Below are 21,984 nucleotides of genomic sequence, written 5' to 3' on the forward strand. Positions count from 1 at the left end.
ATACCAAGATGTGATAGATTCTAGGCAGATGAATAAATGGAGCAATATCTACAAAGTCCCAGAAACAGAAGAACATGTTGCTTGCCAGTGGATGGTGCAGAGAGCAATGGAAAATGAGAAAAGATGAATCTGGAAAGGAAAATAATGACTATATCTGATGTGGACTTATAAAACCGATTAAATTTTAGTTTATTCTCAGGGAAAATTTCAGTACAATTCTGAGAAATTGTTTTTAAAGGAAAATGGATATTGACTTGCATAATTCAGGCATTTAATAGCATATATTTGTTCAGAAAAATATTATACCAGATATACAAATACCCTATGTATCATATAGACATATATATTCATATGTATGTGTATATGGGTGTGTGTGATGGGATATATATGTATATATCCCATATATCTCTAAATGAAACCTCTGTAAGAGTCCTAGAACAAAAAATAAATTAATTGAACAATAAATGTGTTTTTCTTCACTCACATAACAGAGTAATAAACATTGATACATAGTCCCCTCTAGATTATTTTATCAGTTATTAAGTAGGGCCTTATGTCATTTGGCATTTCTTGTAAGTGCAATGTCCTATTACATGCTATAACTAATATAAAAGGATGAATAGATGAGCAGAAAGTTCATCTCTGCAGGCCAGTTAGAATACCATGCAAAGTCTTTGCTTTGCTTTTCCTGTCTGGCCTCATTCCATGTGCAATCTCATGTTCTGCAGTCAGGGATAGTCTTCTGATGATGAGGCACACTGGGCGCTGGGATCCAACCTGAGTACTAGAGACAAAACAATAAATGTGACTTACTTCACACCTTACAGTCTAATTAAGTAAAATTTAAACTATTCATTTTTGCTAATTTTAAAAGAGGATTTAGGGGAACAAGTTTAAAATATCATGTGATTGGTTTAACTTCTGAGGATTTTCTGTTGGACTTCAGTTTTCCAAGTTACCTCTGTTCTCACAAAATAAGCAACGGCTGCACCAATATACCATCAAGAACTCTCCCATTATTCAGACCTGTACAGATCTATTACCACTGTGTCTGAAAGAGATTCACTGCTGGAATATATCACTTGTCAAGAAGGATTTGTTGTATTTCCTAGAAAGCTCAGTTCAGTGACTGACACATAGATGAATCTACCTGTCTGCCAAGAAAATAAAGCAAACACTGACAGTTTTGCCATTTCTGAGATTTATACCCAAATAGCTCTTAAAAATGGATTGCTAAAAAGTAATATAGAAAATAAAACAACCAATTCTTTGCTTTACATGAAAAGATATTCAAGTTGGTATTTTCTATAACCAAGTTCTTGTTTTGGTTTTGAGATTATAGGTAAATATTGAGATAGCACCCCCATAATTGCATCCTGGATATAGCTTATATCTGTTTGACAGTTCATCTCGCCAGCATTCTGATGAAGAGTTAAATAGCCAAATTAGTTAATTCTGAAAGTTGTAGCCAAAGCACATTAGTATCTGTGCCTGACAGAAAGCACACCAACAAACTAGACCACAAACCAAAAGGCTTTGGCTCCTGTACTTTCCACAAATCTACTCTTAATCTTGTTAGCGGTTTAATAACTTTCCTCTGCCAAAATGGCTGAGATAATTACCCATGATTCTGCTGTCAGTTCCATTTCTACAAATGTGATTCTCATTTGCCATTTGATTATCTCTTCTTTGATTGAAAAAGTGTTTAAATTTCTTTGGGAAGGATATAACACTGCCAGAAAAGATAACAATATTGAAAAATAATTATTGCAACTGAAAACACATTAATATTGAGAATATTTGTTAAAAATGGATTTGAAATAAAAACAATAACATTTTAGCACAGTCTGGTCAACACAGCTCTTTCCATAAATCTTAGAAAGTAATTGCTGTTTCCAAGAGTAAATGCACAGTCAGGCAACAGGGGGTGGGGGGAGACACAATGATATATACTTAGATGCAAAAAAGGGTGACAAACTCCATAGAGGAGACTGTCTACCTAAAACTACCCGTAATTTAACAATTCTCTTGGGATCCACTAATTGCTTTCTCAGTGCTATGGAGACTTCCCTCGTGGCCAACAAGAAAGTGGAAATGTCTTTCAAAGTTCATTGGTTAGTGAATAATAATACCACTCCCAAGTGCACCAGTGAAGAAAACACAGGTAAGGGACCTGCAGGTGATGAACTGTTGGGACAGTCCAACAGAAACAATGCAAGCTACACATGTAATTTGAAATTTTCTATTAGTCATATTAAAGATGTACCAAAAAGTGAAATAAAAAAGAAAGAAAGAAATATTTTTCTGTGGTACTGGGGATTCAAACCAGGGATGCTTTACCACTAAGCTACATTCCCAGCACTTTTTATTTTTTATTAAGAGGGCCTTGCTAAATAGCTGAAGCTCACAACCAACATGGGATTTGCCTGCCTCAGCCTCTAAAGTCACTGAGATTTATAGGTGTATACCACTGTGCCTGGCAGTAAAATTAATTTCAAAAATAAAAAACTTCAAAATATTCAAGATTATTATATCAATATGTAATTAATATAAAAATTATTGGTAAGATAGTATCCATTCTTTTTTTCCATACAGTGTTTGAAGTTCTGTTTCTGTTACATTTAGTCCTGCATCCTTACCCAAATTAACCACATTTCTAGTATTGGTCATTCTCTTGGGTTCATATTAGCATGTGCAAATCTAACTTGCATTTGTCCAAGTTGTTATTGGCTTGTTGATCTTGTGTAAATTGTTTAAAGTTACACTTCATTTCCAGGGGTTATGCATAATTTCTAAAGAAGTAAAATGGAAATGATTTCTGAATGAGGAGCTGAGAGGGTACCTCCATGGTTGAACACTTAACACATCAGATATACTGGTTTCAATCCAGAGTACCAATGCTACTACTTATAACAATAACAAGCTCAGTGGGCAATTAATTTTTAAATAAATTTTTCTTTATGCTAAGGACTCATATCAGAAGGGGAAAAGGATGAAAAAGTGAATGATATAAAATATGTAAGAAATACAGTAAATTTTTGAAGTGTGACTCCTGCAAACATTTAAAGAAAAAACAACATAAAATGATTTTTGTAATATTTTTAACCAATGAAAGTATTTGGTTCAGTTAGTATAAATAAATAATAAATTTTTACTCTTAATAAATATTAAAATATAAAACAAAACTTAGGAAATTTAAAGTTCCTTAATATTCTTGAAACTTCTCCATGTTTGGACATACTTTATTATGACTGATTATATTTACTATTAGGAGATACTTCATCTACTCTATAAAGTATTAATATATTACTATATTACTCAAAGAAAAGCACAATCTTATACACCACAGAAAAAGATGTTATGCCCTAATACTCTATTGTAAAGATGGCTTTTGTTTGTCATAGCTATTTTCATTCACTTAGTGAGGGTCAGTAATTTTATCTTCAGTGTCAATTGATCCCTATGCATAGAAAACAAATATACACAAAAATACATACTTAATGTACTGTCTTTTTAATTTTTTTTTGTAGTTGAAGATGGAAAGAATGCTGTTATTTTATTTATTAATTTTTGTGTGGTGCTGAGGATCAAACCCAGTGCCTCACACACATGCTAGGCAAGTGCTTTGCCACTGAGCCATAGCCCCAGCCCTTAGTGTGATGTCTTAAGCATTTTAACTAAGTTGTCTCAGAAAGCATTTGCTTTGGGATCAACAATAGACGTCTATAGTTGAATTCACAGATTCTATCTATGAAGAGAGTCTCTAGCTTTTACCACTTACAAATTTCATTGACTTGACACATAAAATTCCTGAATTTAGATTTCCATTTTTATTAATATAACAGAATAGCAAATGAATAGAATTTTTTTGTAAAGCATAACTTGGAAAATTTTTGAGATACCCTTAGTTAAAAAATATAGTAAAAAAGACAAGGGTCAATATTTGGAGAAAACTTGGTAACAAACTTCAGAAAATAAGTCTTTGACAAAGAAGGCAAAATATACCATTATATATTAAACATTTGATTAACATCATTATAAATAAACTTCTTAAATGTCACAACAATGTATAACCAAAGTACTTCTGTATATTTGCATGTAAAGAAATCTATTAAAGTTAATATAGTTATGAATTGATGCTCAATTTTTAGACAGTAGAAACAATAATTCATCTTCTTCAATTAATAAATTGTTCTATTAATATTTATGTATATTTAACTGTATTAACTCATTACTATTTAGTTGTATCTTTGTTTTCATGCACATATGCATGTCTGTCACATTTATAATTCAATCAGTGCTAAGTCCACTGTCCCAAGGATTAATATGTGACAACTCAAAAATTAGATCCTCTGGAGAATATTTTGCTCTATATGATAGTTTCTAAAAAGCATGAACATTAGTGTGAGGGAGCACCCCCTCATCACAGTGCTATTATCAGGGTTGAAAACTGAACTCACCTCTAATTTTATGAATTCCATATATCTAAAGTTTCTTTGGGTTTATCTTCAAAATAGCAAAAGGAATAGTTATTGATGCTGTAAACATGTCTTCTAAACTAAATTGCTCTAGGCAGATATGAGAGAAAAGACACCTTGTCTCACCTAGGAAATCTCAACAACACTGTTTTCAGAGGTAGATTCTAGAGTCTTCTTCCTGTAAAGGAGAGAACCTGACTTGTTAGAGAAAGTTGGTGAAGAAATGCTAAAAATAAGATAAACCATTTCAGGAAATAGAATCATACATGGAATTTCCTACTTCCCTCCTTATCAGCGCCCAATAAAAGAACAGGGATGTGTGAGCAATTTATTTTACATTCTTTAAGTACTTGTAAGAAGAAAGTAAACGTTTAAGTGCTGCAACACATTTAATAATTACTGTAATTATATTCACTCATGTATCTAACCTGTAAAAATACTAAAATAAAATGAAAACTACTCAGAAGTTAAATGTTTACAATTGAATTTATTAGAGTAAAATTTCCCCTTTTCCATTAAGCAATAACAGTAAGAATTCCTTGACATAGAAGGAGTTTGAAATATACTTGCTTTAATTATCACACCTTATTTTCCTTGGTTCTTATTGGCAAATACCAATTTCCTATAGATATATGGGAATCAAATACAACTCACTTAAAAATCTATAGTTATTTAGGAAACTGTCACAAAATGAAGCTCGATTCACTTACTCACCTGAGAATTGAAAGATGTTTCTCAAGACTATATAATTTATTGCATGAGGGCAAGAAAATATTATTTTCTCAAGTGTATCGACCAACCTCAGTTGTACCATAGTATTTCATAAATTGAAGATTCAGTCAGTGTTTGTTGCATTAAAATGGGACAGATCAAGGTCTAGTATGGCCAATTTTTCTTCTCAGTATCCACTCAAATGGCATATTTTTAATTACATTGAAAAGCACAGAGCATTGTGAATAAGATATAGTATTTACCCTCAAGGCGACTGAATCTTTTTATACATGAGACTAATTTTTAAAATCTAAGAAACAATAAAATTTTAAAAAGACAAATATGCCAAACAGTACTACCTTTCAATCAATGTTTAGTCTTAATTTGATCAAAACAATTCAGCCATGAAAAAGAATGAAAACCTGTCACTCACAACAACAGACAGATGGAACATATAGATCATTATGTTAAATGAAAAAACCTAGGGACAGAAAATTTATGTTTTAATTAGATTTTGCATCATTGTGAACAAAATACCTGACAAGAACAACTAAGAGGTGGAAAAGCTTATTTGGGGCTCATGGTTTCATGTCATAGATGGCCAATACATTGTTATGGGCCCAAGATGAAGCAGCATAACATGGAGGAAGACCCCAGCAGAAGAAAACTGCTCAGTTTATGGTGGGATAAGAAAGCAGAGAGGAAGGGAGAGTGAAAGGGCCTCAGGAAAATGCATCGTTCCAAGACACATCCCCTGTGATCCACCTCCTCCAGCCATGTCCCACCTGCCTACAGCTACCACACAATCAGTTAATTCAAACTAGGATGGGTAGATTAGGTTACCACTCCAATAATCTGATCATTTTACTTTTGAATATTCTTGCATTAATGGTAGCTTTTGGAGTATAAATCATATCCAAAATCATAATTTTCTTCACCGGCCCCCAAAGCATATGTCCATTTCATAAAGAAAAAAAAATACATTTAGTTCTTCTCCAAGAGTCTCATAGTTTTAGAGGTTAAAGCTCTAATAATCTAATCATTCACCCCTGAATATTCTTTGCTTTTCTTTTTTCTTTTCTTTTTTTTTTTTTTTTTTTTTGGAGGTAGGTACTGGGGATTGAACCCAGGGAAGAGATTTGGAGGGACACTGCATATTCAAACTATGAAAGTTGGTTTCATAGATATTGAGAGTAGAATGGTGGTTACCAGAGGCTGGCAGTAGTGGGGAGGAGGGTCAAGGAAAGTTGGTCCATAGTCATTAAGCTAAGGTTAAATAGGAGCAAGAAGTTCAAGTGTGCTATTCAACAGTAATATGACTATAGACAATGTACTGAATATTTCAAAAGGCTAGAAGAAAACATAAAGAAATAAAAATGAAGGAAATAGTTACTCCTAACCTGATTTAAATATTAATCAACATGTATCTGTGTCGAAATATCAAATCTTACCTCACAAATACATAAAATGTTTGTTTTTATATAAAAGTTATGCAAATATAAAAAACACTTCATATAAAATAATAAAAGTTATGGGCTTAAAATAGATAGGTCATATATTAACAAATTTGGACAATGAAATGGCAAAAGATACTGAGAATTATAGTAATAAATTAATCATACTTATATCATATGTTCTGAAGCTTGGAGAATTTAAGAAATTAAAAAAGCAAAAAGTAGTTCATTTTAATTTGTTTTACTTGTTTGTTACCAGGGATTGAACCAAGGGTGCTTAACCACTGAGCAACATGTCCATCCCTTTTTTAAAGATTAATTTAGTGACAGATTCTCACTAAGTTGCTTAGAGCCTCACTAAGTTGCTGAAGCAGGCTTTGAACTCATGATCCTCCTGCCTCAGCCTCCCAAGGTGCTGGTATTACAGACATGGTCACTGTACCTGATGAGCAGTTCAATTTAAAACCTTTAAAAATTAGCTCAGGGGCTGGAATTGTAGCTCAGTAGTAGAGTGCTTGCCTAGCTACACATGTAAGACCCTAGGTTCAATCCTCAGTACCACATATAGATATATAAATAAAATAAAGGTATTGTGTCAACCTACAATTAAATATATATATATATATATATATATATATATATATATATATATATATAATATATATATATTAAAATTAAAAAATCAGGTCAAAGAAGGTTTCTAATAAAACTTGTCATTTGTTGTGGAAAATGAAACTTGTCACCAAGGTTTTAGAAAATATCCAACCTAGGTTATGATCATATGAGTGTTCAATGCCTAAGCCATTAAACTTCTGAATGATTGGGAATTATCACAGTAAAATGCTGAGTAAAAAAATGAACAAGTCCAACAGGGGTTGGGGTTCTGGCTTACTGGTAGAGTGCTTGCCTGGCATGGGTGAGGCACTGGGTTCGATCCTCAGCACCACATAAAAATAAAATAAAGGTATTGTGTCCACCTACAACTAAAAATATACATATTTAAACAAAAAAAGACTAAGGATAGGGAAGCACTGAGGACTGAAATGAAGAAAAGTATACAATATGTGTGTGTGTGTGTGTGTGTGTGTGTGTATACATATATATATATATATATATATATATATATATATATATATATATATATATATATATAGTGTTCCAAGGAAGAAAAGAAAGAAGGAAGGAATCAAGCTATGGTCAGAACATTTCATCTGGACATTTTTGTTACCTGGATTCTTGGTGGTGCAGGCCCAGAGGCTATGTTCTGCAGTTGTTTGGAGTTACTGGGTAAACTCTCGGCCTAAGCGGATTGAAGGGTTATGCTCCCTGATTGTCTGGACCACTGGCTGGGGACTCCAGCTAGTTAGACTGCTGACTACTCTCCCTAGTGAGACTAGGCTACTAGATTAGACCAAAAGGTGGGCAGAGCCACTGGCTGTGCTCTCTGGTTGGGTCAAGCAGCTGACAGGAATGTGGTGTCTGCCAAAATCAATGTGCTTATTACTGAGAGCTCCATCCCCTCTCTTTGTTTCTAGATGACTCCAAGTGGCCTAGCTCTGTCATTTTCCCCAGTGATCAATGTGAAAATAGACAGATGTGAACCTTCTTGGATATATTCCAGAACACTGAGGAAGTTGGATGTCCTCCTTAGGTTCTTTTTACAACACTAGAGAAACTATAGGCCCATGGAAATCCTCTCAGAATGGTACTTTTTGGGGGAAAGAAAAATGTGGTTCAAAGTGAAATCATTTTTCTTACCGTTATAATATGGTGTTTTGGCATTTAGTGGCCCTCATGGATTCTTCAGCCTTACCCTGGGATTTTGGAATTTTCACAGAAGCATTCTTGTCTGTGAATAGTTACCAGTTGGTATTTCTGTGAGGGGTAGCTTGACATCAGCAAGAGCATGACATCAGCAAGGTAGCTCTACCATGCTACCTTGCTGATGTCATGCTGTAATGATTACCTCTTAAAGAGTAACTATGTTTAATAATTTGATAGAATAATAATCCAAGGACATTTCGAGGACAGAGTAATCATATACTTCTATTTTAAAAAATAAATGCACATGAACCTTTAAATCATACTTTATTTTTTAATATGGGAAATGGAGAACAATTAGTACAGACATATTGGCAGAACTATACCATGTGAATATTAACTGAGACAAAGTGTACTAACCAGATCCAGCTCACAGAGAAATGGAAATAATTATGAATCATTCAATCTTTAGGCCTGACTCAAGCTTGAAATTGGGGAAATGAGATTCAGTACCAGGAATGGAACACCAAATATTATTACCAGGATTACCTTGTGAGTAGGGCTAATGCCTTAAATATAATTTTTCTGAGTCTTAAATGGCCATCTGGTGGGATTTATTAATCCATACTTTACATCTGACAATAATTAAAAATCATCAAGAGATATAAGTAGAAATTCAACTGTTATAAAGAAAAATAAGAGAAAGAAGAAGGAAATTGAAGTTATTTGGAGAGAGGAAAAACAAAACTTTCAAAAATAGATTCCTTCTAGAAGAATTCAAAATCTCAGCATTTGAGTTTTTGTTTTTGTTTTTTTTCCTAACGCAGAAATCAAAAACTGGTCCAAGTAATCAAGGCCAGTTAGAACTCAAGCCACCCAACCCATACTATAGGTTAGGCAGGGTCAGTAACTTTGTACTGTACAGGGAACCTCATGCATTTGGGAAATTGAAATTACAATGTTTAGGAAGAAAAAAAAATTCTGATGAGTAAAGTGGGATTTCTAATAAGAAGAGGGAGTTAAAGAGAGACACCAAGAGCAAGCACACACACAGGAAAGGGAAGGAAGAGACAGAGAGGTTACATAATATTGAGTTTTTAACACTTCATTTGATATTTTAGTTTTTCAAAAAATATTGAAATATATATATTTAGCTTGTTTTACCAGGAACAAAAAAAGAAACTCAAAAAGGTTAAGTCACCTTTCCAAAGCTACATAGTCTCTTTTTCCAATACTAAATTCAGTGCAGTCATGTGACTGTATAATACAGTAAAAACATAAAGGCTTATTACAGATGGAGAGAAAGAAAAGCATTATTAGCATTTATAGAGGTTGGGATGAGGAAGAACTGCCTTAGATTTGATAAATGCAAAGAATTAATATCAAACATCTGTCATTTTTCATTACCACTCAGAAAATATAACAGTTCATCAGGGCACCTTCATCAGTTTGGGACAATATAAAAATAAATACTGAGCTACATGTGGGTGAGATGAGGAGGCGTATGCCACTTCTTGAAAGAAAATGAAAGAAAGAAGCAAAGGAAATGAGCACTTAGAGGAGGAATTTCTGGAGAAAACAAAGTATCCAAAGAAAATGGAAGTAAAAGTCAGGGCCTAAAAGCAGAAATTTGAAAGAATTTCTGATTGTATTTCATTGTAGTAACATTCAATGTTCAATTTTATATTGTTAATAATCCCTTCTGTTATTCCTAAACCGACCTTCAGTAAAAGTCTATTGAAAATACTTTTGTGGGCTGGGGCTATGGCTCAGCAGTAGAGTGCTCACCTACCACGCGGGAGACCCTGGGTTTGATCCTCAGCATGACATAAAAACAAATAAAATAAAGGTATTGTGTGCAACTACAACCAAAAAAAAAAAAAAAAGAAAAGAAAAGAAAAGAAAATACTTTTGTGTTAGTTACTTTGGGGGAAATGAAAGAATGTGGAAAGTGTTCAGGCAGGTTTGACAAACAATCAGCATCTTAATTAAAGGAAAGAAGTAATAGTAACAGGAAGTGGGAAGCAGGTCAGACTAGATGCACAGACTGAGGTGATCCATTGGAATCTCGTGATGTTAGATGGATTTCTCATAGCAGGCAGCAAGATCACTGGGGGCACCACTATAGAATACTAAAGCAAAGAATGCTTCAGAAACCTGGAGGATATTGATATGTAAGCTACACAATAAAAATATCTGTCCTAAAATCATTCTCAAACAGTGCTGGAAGTGAATTTTTGAAGCGTTTGATTTTCTCTACTTTGAAACAGCAGCCCTGTTTTGATGAAGCCTCATTTACCAGTTTGCAGAACTGAGATCTTGAAAGAATTACTGTTATCACAAATAATTCATCTCATACAGTTAAATATTATCAGTCACAAATCCATAAATTTTCGATAAAGTTTTCACAACTCATCATTTCAGAAATGGATGCACATGTGACAACATAGATATGAAGTTGTATTATTCCTCTGGCCAGAAAAACAAATACTTCAAAATTCTATCTGTGAATAGTTCTCAGTATTGCTCATGGAAACCTGGAGGAAAATGGATCTGGGTCTAGAAATCAGAAACTCTTCTCTAGTATGCTTTCCAAAAGCTATGACTATTAAATAAACAGGAGAAAATATGTAAAAATAAAAAAGATTATTGAGCAAGACAGTGGGTGTTTTTTCCTGATGAAATATGTCATTTCAGAGCACTCTCAGGGCAAACAAACTTCTGATTGTATTAATGACTCATCCAATAAAATTAATACACTCCTGTAAGACACATGGAGCACAGATTTAAAGAACAGATGGTGGAGTATAACTGTGGAATCACACTGACAAAATACAGATAAAGACCTAATGAAAACTATTAAAAAAATTCACATATGAGTCAAACATCTGCTTTTGTATAACTAGTACAATAAGTAACAGAACAGAAATGGAATTAATTTTGTTCCCAAAATAGTCATTGCACTATTTAAGTTTGTACATTGACCAGATACTTAAAGAACCTAGCACTTTGTTAAAGATTATTCCTTTATTTAGAAATATTAAATAAATTAAAATGATAAGAACAAAAGGTGTCGTCTAATTTTTCTCATCTGTGTATTTGCTAGGTATTCGAAATATCATATTCTATTCACATTACCCTCAAATTAGAGTTTTGTCTTAACATCTCCTTAAAAAGATGTCACCTCTCAGAATGGACCTTACCATTTCTCATGTCATTAATTTACAGGCATCCTTCTCTATTTGTGAATGAATATCAAGTTTGGTTTATTTGGTTAAAAAAAGTGACTGGTTGTTTAAAAATTCTAAATGAATACAAGAGAGATTTGTTTTCAAGGGAAAGATAAAAAATTAGAATGATCATGTTTCCTCAATCTTACCTCTTCTCCCAAGATCTTAAAAATGCTTGTTAATTTATATAAATTTAAGAGTATCAAAAAGAATTTCTCATTAAAATCATTGCTTATCACAACTTAAATCAATGGAATTTTTATCCAAAAATATTTTTCCTTGATAAATCAAATCATAAATTTAGGAAAACAGAAGTCAGAATATATTAAGGATATTTATGACATAGTTTGTTATTTTGTTCCTCACATTAGGTACATTAGTCTGGCCCCATGGCACCTAGAATCATTATTCTATCAAAATTTGAGGGTCAGATATTAAATTGCATGAGGGGATAGGTACGTCACTCAGTGGTAAAACACTTGTCTAGCATACTCAAAGGCCTAGGGTAGATCCTCAGCACCACACACACACAAAGAAACCCTTTCAGCAATGTTGCACACCTGTAATCCCAGTGATCTGGGACCCTGAGAGAAAAGGATCTCAAGTTTGAGGCCCTAAGCGATTTAAGGAAAACCTGTCTCAAAATAAAAAAATAAAAATAAAAAAGGCTGGGAATGTAGCTCAGTGGCAGAGGTCCCCTCAGTTCAACCCCTAGTACCCCTTAAAAAAGGTATTAAAAATATTAAACTGCAGTTAAAACATCTTCTAGTACAGTTCAAGTCAATTAGGATAATTCTTTGAGCTGATCAAAATTTTCCTAATGATTAAAGTTTAGCTTTTTTTCACATTGTTAATAATTGAAAGTAACAATATATACATTTTATCTGTTAACCAATGAAATAGAATGCTTACTTAAAAAAAAACACTTGTTTACCAAATGTGTTGAATTCTGTTTAATTCTGATCTAACTCCAATTCACTAGTGTTAATTTTATATATAATATTTTGGAAACAGAACTTTGAGAGAGTTCTAAATAATTAAAAAATCATGACTAATTGACCTAGATTGTGTAGGCAACTGTTTCTTTCACCTTGTGTGCCATTGGAATCACAAATTTTGAAGGGTATCTTTGATGATGACTTAACACCTCTCATGCTATTAATTGACTTTTTAAAGTTTCCTAATACAAATTTTGTACAAACACTATGAGACCACACCATAATAAATAAATGAAGGAAACATGGAGATTGATTTTCTTATCTCAATCCATTCAATCATATTTTTCCCAGAACTATGAGATGAATAAAGAGAATTAAAGCCAAGTTTTTCTATACACACTTAGTATAGATCTACACTAAAAAGGTAGGAGAAAACCCAAACAGTTAATTTCTATGTAAACTGAATGCTCAAATAGCTTAAAACTTCAATTAGGTTTATATTGAACAGTTGTGTTCTCTTAATAATGTTTTACAGATGCTATAGTTTTTTTTCCTGAATTTTTAAAGAAAGAATAAATTATATTTAGAATAGCTATGATTATATTACTATATATATTAATTATTATATTATTATATATATTAATATATATTATATATTATATTATATACCTTTTTTAATTCAAATTAGGGATCTTCATACAGTGAGATTAATTATAAAAAGCAATCATTTGATTAAAATAATTACCACATTCTTTAAAATTTGGGGAGGAAATATGAATTCTGTACAAATAAACTTTCAAAATGTTTTTCATAGATTACTCAATATAAAAAATTTAAATAATTTAATATTAACAATCTTAAAATGCTACTATTTCAAATTTACAATACTTTGAAAATGGCTTGCATATAAAGTATCCAATCACTATGCTGTTAATAATCTGGAGAAATCTGATGAATACAAAGAATAAATTCTTAAATGATACTAATTCCTACAGAAACATAAGGCACACTTTTGGTGACTTAGCCAAATATGAAAAGGAAGCCCAGGTATTCAGAACTATAAATAATACTTTAACTTCTCATTGCTAATGTATCTGACTAATCAATATTGAAGTTATGAATAAAGTAAAGCATCTATAAGTAAATGCACTGAGGTATAATGAGGCTCATGTGAGGTAATATATGTGAAGGTACTTAGGACACTGAAACAGTACGTAAGTGTAAGGTGTTAATCATTATATCTGATAAGGGGTCAGAAATCTGGATTCTCACCCTGATTTTACTTCTGTTTACCATATGAATGCAAGGATGTATCATGTTTCCAATCTGTCCTTACATCATAAATGTGTCTAAACTTTATTTCAAAAAGTTTGATATAATAAAACACTTGATATAATAAAACACTTAATCCTGATATGAAATATTTTAAATATTAACAAATATTAACAAAAATTAAAATAATTGTTTTAAATTGCCCTTATTCTTATCTTAGAAACTAATGATATCTGAGCAGTCATTCCCCAATTTTGTTGGCTTATCATCTCCTATTTGCTCACGTGGGGTATTACCCCTGCACTGCTTCTCCTATTTCTGGAGCTTGTCCTGGACATCTTGATTAGCAGCTTTGTGGAAAGATCTGAAACACCACAAGCCCCTACTAACCAGACATTTTTCTTCTTCTTCTGGCAGGGTATTCTTCTGTATTTACAGCATCATTTCCAAGCTTTTAATGATTCCCTTATGTCCTTCAATTTTTGTATTTTTATCAATATTAATCTTTTTTCTTGCTTTTTATTAACTTTTACTTTTACTTTCAAATTCTTCTCTTCTAGCCCTTCATAAAATATATAATAATTATGAATTATAGTCACTCCACTTTGCTGTGGAATACTTGAATGTGTTCCTCCTATTTAATTGTTTGGCACCCATTATCCAATCTTTCTTTATTCTCCCTCTCCATACGAAATGACTAAGCTCTCCTCGTTCATATTTTACTATTTTCTACTTTGAGTTCAAGTTTTTAGCTTCCACATGTAAGAGAGAACAAACACAATATTTGTCTTTTGTAACTGGTATATTTTACTGAATATAATGTCCCATAGTCCCATACATTTTTTTGTTAAAAATGATAGGATTTCCTTCTTTTTATGGATAAATAATATTTCATTTTTTTGTCCATTCATTCATTCATGGACACTTAAGTTGATTCCACAGCTTGACTAATGTAAATAACGTTGCAATAAACATGTGAGCACATGCGTCTCTATGATATAATGGTTTCACTTTAGATATATACACAGTAGTGTAATACCTGTATATTAGAGTAGATTTATATTTTGTGTTTTTTTGAAGGCCGCCCATACTATTCTTCATTATTCGGTATATAAGAGTTCCCTTTTCCATTGTAACATCATTGGGATTTGTTATTATTATTTTTTTAATAATAACTTCAAATTGAGGTAAAATGACATCTCATTGTGGTTTTGATTTATGTTTCTCTGATGCAAGTGATGTTGAGAATGTTTTCATATACTTTTTGGCCATTTATATTTTTATTTCTGCACAGGGTGAGATATAGGGTTCAAGTCTCATTCTTCTGCATATGCATGTACAGTTTCACAGTTATTGAAGAGGCCATCCTTTCACTCTGAGGTTTATTTGTTAATTTATTCTTTCTGGATGATCTTTCCACTGGTGAAAGTGGGGTATTAATATTTTAGGAGCTAGCTCTCTCTTTAGATCTAATAATGTTTGATTCATAAAATCAGGTCTTTCAGCATTAAGTGCATAGATATTTAAAATTATTACTTCTTCTTATTGAATAGATCCTAGATAATCACACAGTGGCATTCTTAGTCTCTTTTCACAGTTTTTGACTTACACTTTATTTCATCTGAAATAAGCCTAACATTTCCTGCTTACTTTGGGTTCTATTTGCATGCAACATCTTTTTTTTTTTTTTTTGTCTATTCATTTTCATTCTCTGTGATTTTACAAGCAAAATGAGTTTCCTAAAGACAGCATATTGTTGGGTGTTGTTTTGTTTATTTCCTTCAGCCAGTCTCTACCTTTTAATTAGCAAATTTAATCTATTTGCATTCAGTCTGTTTACTACTGACATATAATTATGTTAATTTTCTTCTTATGGTTTTGAATATTTTTTGTTCTTTTCTTCTCTGTGGTTTGACAATTTTATCCACTGATAAGGTTTGATTCATCCTTTTATCTCCTTTATGTATCTGCTTTTCTAGTGGGTTTTATATTTTCATGATAATAGTTCTCTTTTTCACTTCTAGATGTATTATTCTTTTGAGCATTTTTTGTAAGGCCATTCTAGTGGTGATAAATTCTCTCATTCTTGCTTGTCTTGGAAAGTCTTTATTTTTCCTTCATTTCTGAAGAATATCTTTTCTGATTACAGTATTCTTAGTTAGTACTTTTTTTAATTCAAAACTTTGAATATATCATCCTATTCTCTTCTATCCTATAAGGTTTCTGCTGAAAAATCTGCTGTAAGTCTAATGGGGAATTTCTTAAATGAATTGATACTTTACTCTTTCTGTAGAATTCTCTCTTTTTCTTAAACTTTTAACAGTGTTAAAAGTTAAACTAAACTATGTAGATGACTTTTTTGTCAAATTCATTTTTACCTCAGGGGCCTGATTATTTATGTTTTTGCCAAGGTAAGAGAATTTTTTAGCTATTGTTTCACTGAAAAGGTTTTCTAAGACTTTTTCCTTCTTTCTCCCTTCTAGAACTCTAAAAATAGAAAATGTGTGCACTTAATAGTGCCCATTAATTCTTACAAGCTTTCTTCATAATTTTCTTTTTTTTTCTGATGGGATTATATCAAAAGATATATCTTGAAGTTCACAAAGTTTTTCTTCTGCTTGATATAATCTGTTATTGAATCTTTCTGTTATATTTTTGTGTGTGTATGTATGATTCTGGGCATCAGACTCAGTAACTCAGGTATGCTAGACAAGCACTACTCCACTGAACTATGCCCCCAGCTCTCCACTGTATTTTTATTTGACTTATTAAATTTTTTTAGTTCCAAGATTTATGTTTGAGTATTTATCAAGATCTTTCTCTTTTGACTGAATGTATTATTTATATCATAGATTGCTTTCCTAATTACATAGAATTGTATATATATATATATATAATATATATATAATATATATATTTAATATCTAAATATATATATATATATTTAAGATCTAAACATATATATATATATTAAGATCTAAATATATATATATATATATATATATATATATATATATATATATATATATATATTATCTCATTTGCTTCATTTGCTTTTCTTAGGACCTATCTCTGGAATTCATTCCCTTTTCTTAAGAGTCTGTTGCTTGTTATTGTGCTTCTTTGGAGGCATCAGGTTACCTTGCTTCTTCATACTTCTTGTATTCTCATGTTATTTGTCTATCACTTGTCTCCACCAATTCAATAGGGTGACACTTATAGTAAAAGGTTTTGTTCTAAAAATGTGTCAGTTTTGTAAGAAATGTTGGCTTTGATGCCAGTTGGTGAAGTCTCCCAATAGTTTCTTCAGCTATAACCATGTCTGTGGGGTACAGTGCAAGCAACAATGGAGTCATAAAGCTCATTTATCAACACAGACCACTTAGAGGTAGAGACATTCAAGTGGTCTAGGTAAGTATGGTGCACACATCAATGGATTTCGGATGCCCACCATGTGCAGTATGGCACACAAGCTCAACAACAAGAGTACAACTGTCAGTTTCCTTGGGCTGCACAATGGTGGGACCACTCTAACATGCTGAGGCACATATGGTAAAGCTCATGTATCAGCAGCATCAAGGAACTAGTTAGTTTCTATGGACTTGGCAAGGATGAGGATACTAAAGCAGACCTGGTATGGATATTGTTCAGCCTTCATGCAATGGGTTCAGGAAATGGCTGCTGCATGGGACACATATGCAAGTTTTTAGGGACTGTGTGGGGCTGGAGTCACTCTAGCATGACTGGGAAATGTGGCACAGCTTTGGCAGTGTATACCTGTTAGTTTCTGCCAAGCCATGCAGAAGTGGAGCCACTATAGTGACCCAGTAGGGTAAATAGTAGTTCATGATGGTGGGGACAAGGAATGATTGATTGGTTTGATCTCAAAATTGTACTTTGAAGCTATTAAAGCTGTTGCTTGGGTGAGGACAGGTACTGTGTAAACTGGGCTTTCCCTCTGGAGCTGTGCAATGGTGTGCACTGCTCAACAATTCTCCAGTTAGCCTACAGGGCCCATCAGGGCTGCAGGATTTAACAGAAGCCAAAACCTCAGATGTTCACAGTGTTAGTGTGGGTCATTGGGGGGTTCCCATTTACCTTTTCTTCATCATGGGAGGGCTTTCCCAGGTTCAAACTGGGCTGGTGTGGGTAATGGGCACTTGATGTGAAGTACTTTTTTAATATTTTTTTGTTGTTGTAGTTGGACACAATACCTTTATTTTATTTATTTTTATGTGGTGTGAGGGATCGGATCCAGGGCCCCACTTGTGCTAGGTCAGTGCTACTGCTGAGCCACAACCCAGCCCCATGAAAAGTACTTTTGTTCGGTTCTTTAACCAGACCACCAAGTCTCCATTTTCTTCCCCTTTCTAGTTTTTCTTCTTGTTCCAATTCCATGTATTTGAGCACTCTTCCCGAAATATTCGAACTGAGTAGTAAATAGCTATTCAGCTTTTTTTGGTCCTTCTTTGTGGGCTGGAAGTATGTTCAATGCCTTTAATCAACCATCTTTCTTGATTCTTCATGTTTGCTTTTCCTTTAGGATCTGTTATGGTTTCTCGTTTGTTATTATATTAGTAAAGTTTTGCATGTATGTACAATAAAATGTCATTACTATTTAGGCTCAGGAACAGAAACTAAACAATATTTTTGACTCTTTTTTTTTTAATTTTCATTCCCTTCTTGTAACTCATCAGAGTGAATTGCCTAGTCAAACTTCAAAGTGCACCCCAAGTTTTATAGTTTTTTCTACTTGCACTATCGAATATATGGTATCTCATTTGAATTACACAATAATCTCCCTCTTTTCATTAATGCTGTCCTGAATCTTCTCTCAGACCAGCAGCCAGAAAGATATTTCTAAATATTCATTCCTGTGCTAAAAGTTTTCATTGGCTTCTCATATCAATTTAAATAAAACAGAACTTTTTGCAAATGGCAGAAGTTCCTAGATAGTACCGCTCTGGCTTCATCCCCATCACCTCCCTCATACATACACAGAAAAAAAACTTTATGATGTTCACAGTGCCAGTGGACATATATAATATTTTTATAAGTTCACATATGCTGAGGGCCATTGCCAAGTAGGAATGACGCATCGAAATTTCCTTGCCAGCGTACCCCATGTTAAATGGACTTGCCTTGGAAATTTGCTGTGACCTTGCATGTGTGTTTGAGAAAGGTGACCCTGCTCAATGACCAGGGTGGATCCAGGTTTTAGGAAGAGTTTAAGATAATTTGGTTTTAAGGCGTTCCCAGTTTAAGACAATAGGGGTTTTAGGGAAGTTGGAGGTTGAAGATTATTGCTGCTAGGATTAGGGTGTATCCTGCAGGTTTGAGGAAGTATCCTGCTCCTTGGGTTTAGGGCATTCCCGGTTTAAGACAAGTTTAAGGTGTTCCCCGTACAGGCCACCAAAATGCCAATGTCTTGGCTGGGCACAAGATCACGAGCCACCACACACCTTGTAGATTCAAACAGCAATTCTTTATTCCCGAACTTACACCGGCCTCTACACACACATTCTCGGGAAATCCCAGTTCTGCCACCCAATTCACCTACTCCACGAGGCTTTTTTTCAAATCCCATTTGAATCTCACGAGAACTCAAGGGGAACAAACAGCAGGAACACCCTAATCCCAGCAGCAATAATCTTCAACCTCCAACTTCCCTAAAACCCCTATTGTCTTAAACTGGGAACGCCTTAAAACCAAATTATCTTAAACTCTTCCTAAAACCTGGATCCACCCTGGTCATTGAGCAGGGTCACCTTTCTCAAACACACATGCAAGGTCACAGCAAATTTCCAAGGCAAGTCCATTTAACATGGGGTACGCTGGCAAGGAAATTTTGATGCGTCATTCCTACTTGGCAATGGCCCTCAGCACACATATAATAATCACTCTGCACTCTGCCTTCCTTACCCCCAGACACATGCACTTGGCTCCAGTCACCTTATCCTTTTTGCTTTTCTACAAACACACCAAGCTCTTGCCTGCCTTTCCTTTATTATTCCCTCTGTCTGGAGCTACCCATCCACAGCTCATACAGAGATCATCTTTGCTTCATTCAACTTTTCCTGATCACATGTCATTCTTCCAACCCCTAACCTCATTTTATTTCCTCAGACGTATTTGTTATTATCTGAATATAATAACAAAAGTATATTATTTTCCCCTTGTATATCATCTTTATTTTTTTATAATGCAAGATTCTTTAGGATAGATACGTTTTCTGTCTCTCTCTTTATCCAAAGCACCCAAAAGCACCTTATATGTGTTCTTATGAATGGGTGCTAAGTAAATCTGTCTACGTATTATGTGAGATAGATATTGTCATTGTTGTCATTTTAAAGCTATAGAATCCAAAGCTGAGAAAGGTAAAGAAACATGCCTTGTGTTAGGTTGCTAGTTAGTGGATTAGAATAGTTAGCAGGATTAGAATCTGGCACTCTGGCTGTAGAGTTGGTTCTGTTCTTCAGAGTAGAATACTCTCTTCCAGTCCCCTCACAAACATTGTACAAGCTTTCTTCTGTGATGTGGAGTTCATTTTCATTTATATTATTTTAAAAAGAAAGGACTTATTTCTAACCCTATGGCAGCCCATTAGATACTGTGCATGATGAATATAGCCTTCTTTCTTAGTCTTAATATTGTACTGAACATTTTTCATATACTTGTCTCTAAAGAATTACAGAATCTGTTCTAGACATGATTAACTCATTAATCTTCACAAAACCTAAGAAAGGTCACTAAAATTAAGTATCCTTGCTTTACACCTAAAGATCTGAGAAGCACAGCAATGATTAACATGATCAAGGTCATGTAGCATGTTTGGAATAAGAACTCACAGAGTTCTGTTTCTCTTCTTTAAGATATTCCTATATCTTTATAGTGGATTTTTTAATTCTACTTGATCACAATTTGAACCAGTAGTGACTGTCCCATTTATAAATAAACACCATTAATTGGTATTAAAAATAAAAATGCAAGGTTAATTCACACTATTCATTTATTTGATTAATCTCATAAAAGAGTTATGGAGTAGAACCTGATATTTTCTATAGTTTCTTTAATTTTTTCCTCAGGATTACTGGAGGTAGTTTATTAGTAAAAGTATAAGTATTTTAATGATAGTTGAGTTATTTATTTTTATTCCTAAATTTAGTTCCAATAAAATGATAAAAAGATATTGATGTAAATTTTTATGACAGCACAATTCCATTGGTGAGGTAATACAGTATGGAATTTGCAATCACACAGCCTTAGGTTGATATTCCAGCTCTATTACTTGTTAATTTTGTGTCCCTTCATTACCCTTTTAAATCTGATAAATGTATAAAATAATAGGATTGATCAAAAATTCTTCTGAGTGTTCATTCAGTCAAATCTTAGTAATAAAACCACACTTAGTATGATACTTTAATTAAATCACTTTTACTGTTGTTATTAGAGTAAGAAGTTGTGGTTATTTGACATAGACTGTACATATATTTTCATTTCACCATTTGCTGAAAATGATTTTAAAGACAATGATTACAATAATGGGTAAATATGTGGGAAATAAATGTTCAGTTTCCTGATGAGCAAGCTGCTTTTGATATTTTATATTAAGCATGAGCATCCTTTCACTTTTAGTTGCATGCTTCTAAAAGACTTGAATCTCTTAATGTAGCCAGACAGGATTTACTATTGATAATAATACTCATCAATTTACTTCAGATAGCCACACTCATGCCAAAGTATAAAACTCATTTTTATTTATAGTAATTATTTTTTCAATTCTAAGGGACTTTTTTCATTCAGTTTGAACTTATAGGAGTTTGCACCTTAGGATCAAATTTAGTCTTAGGAATAGTTGAATAGAAACAAACTCAACCCATATTTGAGGTAAAGATGTAGGGAAATTTCAAGGACTCATGAGAAGGTCATAGGAGACCCCACATGAATGAGGCCCTATCAGAAGAAACTGTCTAAAAACACATGGCATCTTGTGCCTACTTCCATGTGCATGGATGTGCATACTTGTGTCTGTGGGTTCCATTCATCTTTGTGAATCCAGTATCCTCAGAAAACTCTCAGATTTTGTCTCCCCTGTCACTGCACTTCTTTAGTAGAATTCTGTTGCCAGGTCATCTAATCT

The sequence above is a fragment of the Spermophilus citellus genome (assembly GCF_964194105.1).
Source record: "Spermophilus citellus genome assembly, chromosome: 1".
Taxonomy (NCBI): Eukaryota; Metazoa; Chordata; class Mammalia; order Rodentia; family Sciuridae; genus Spermophilus; species Spermophilus citellus.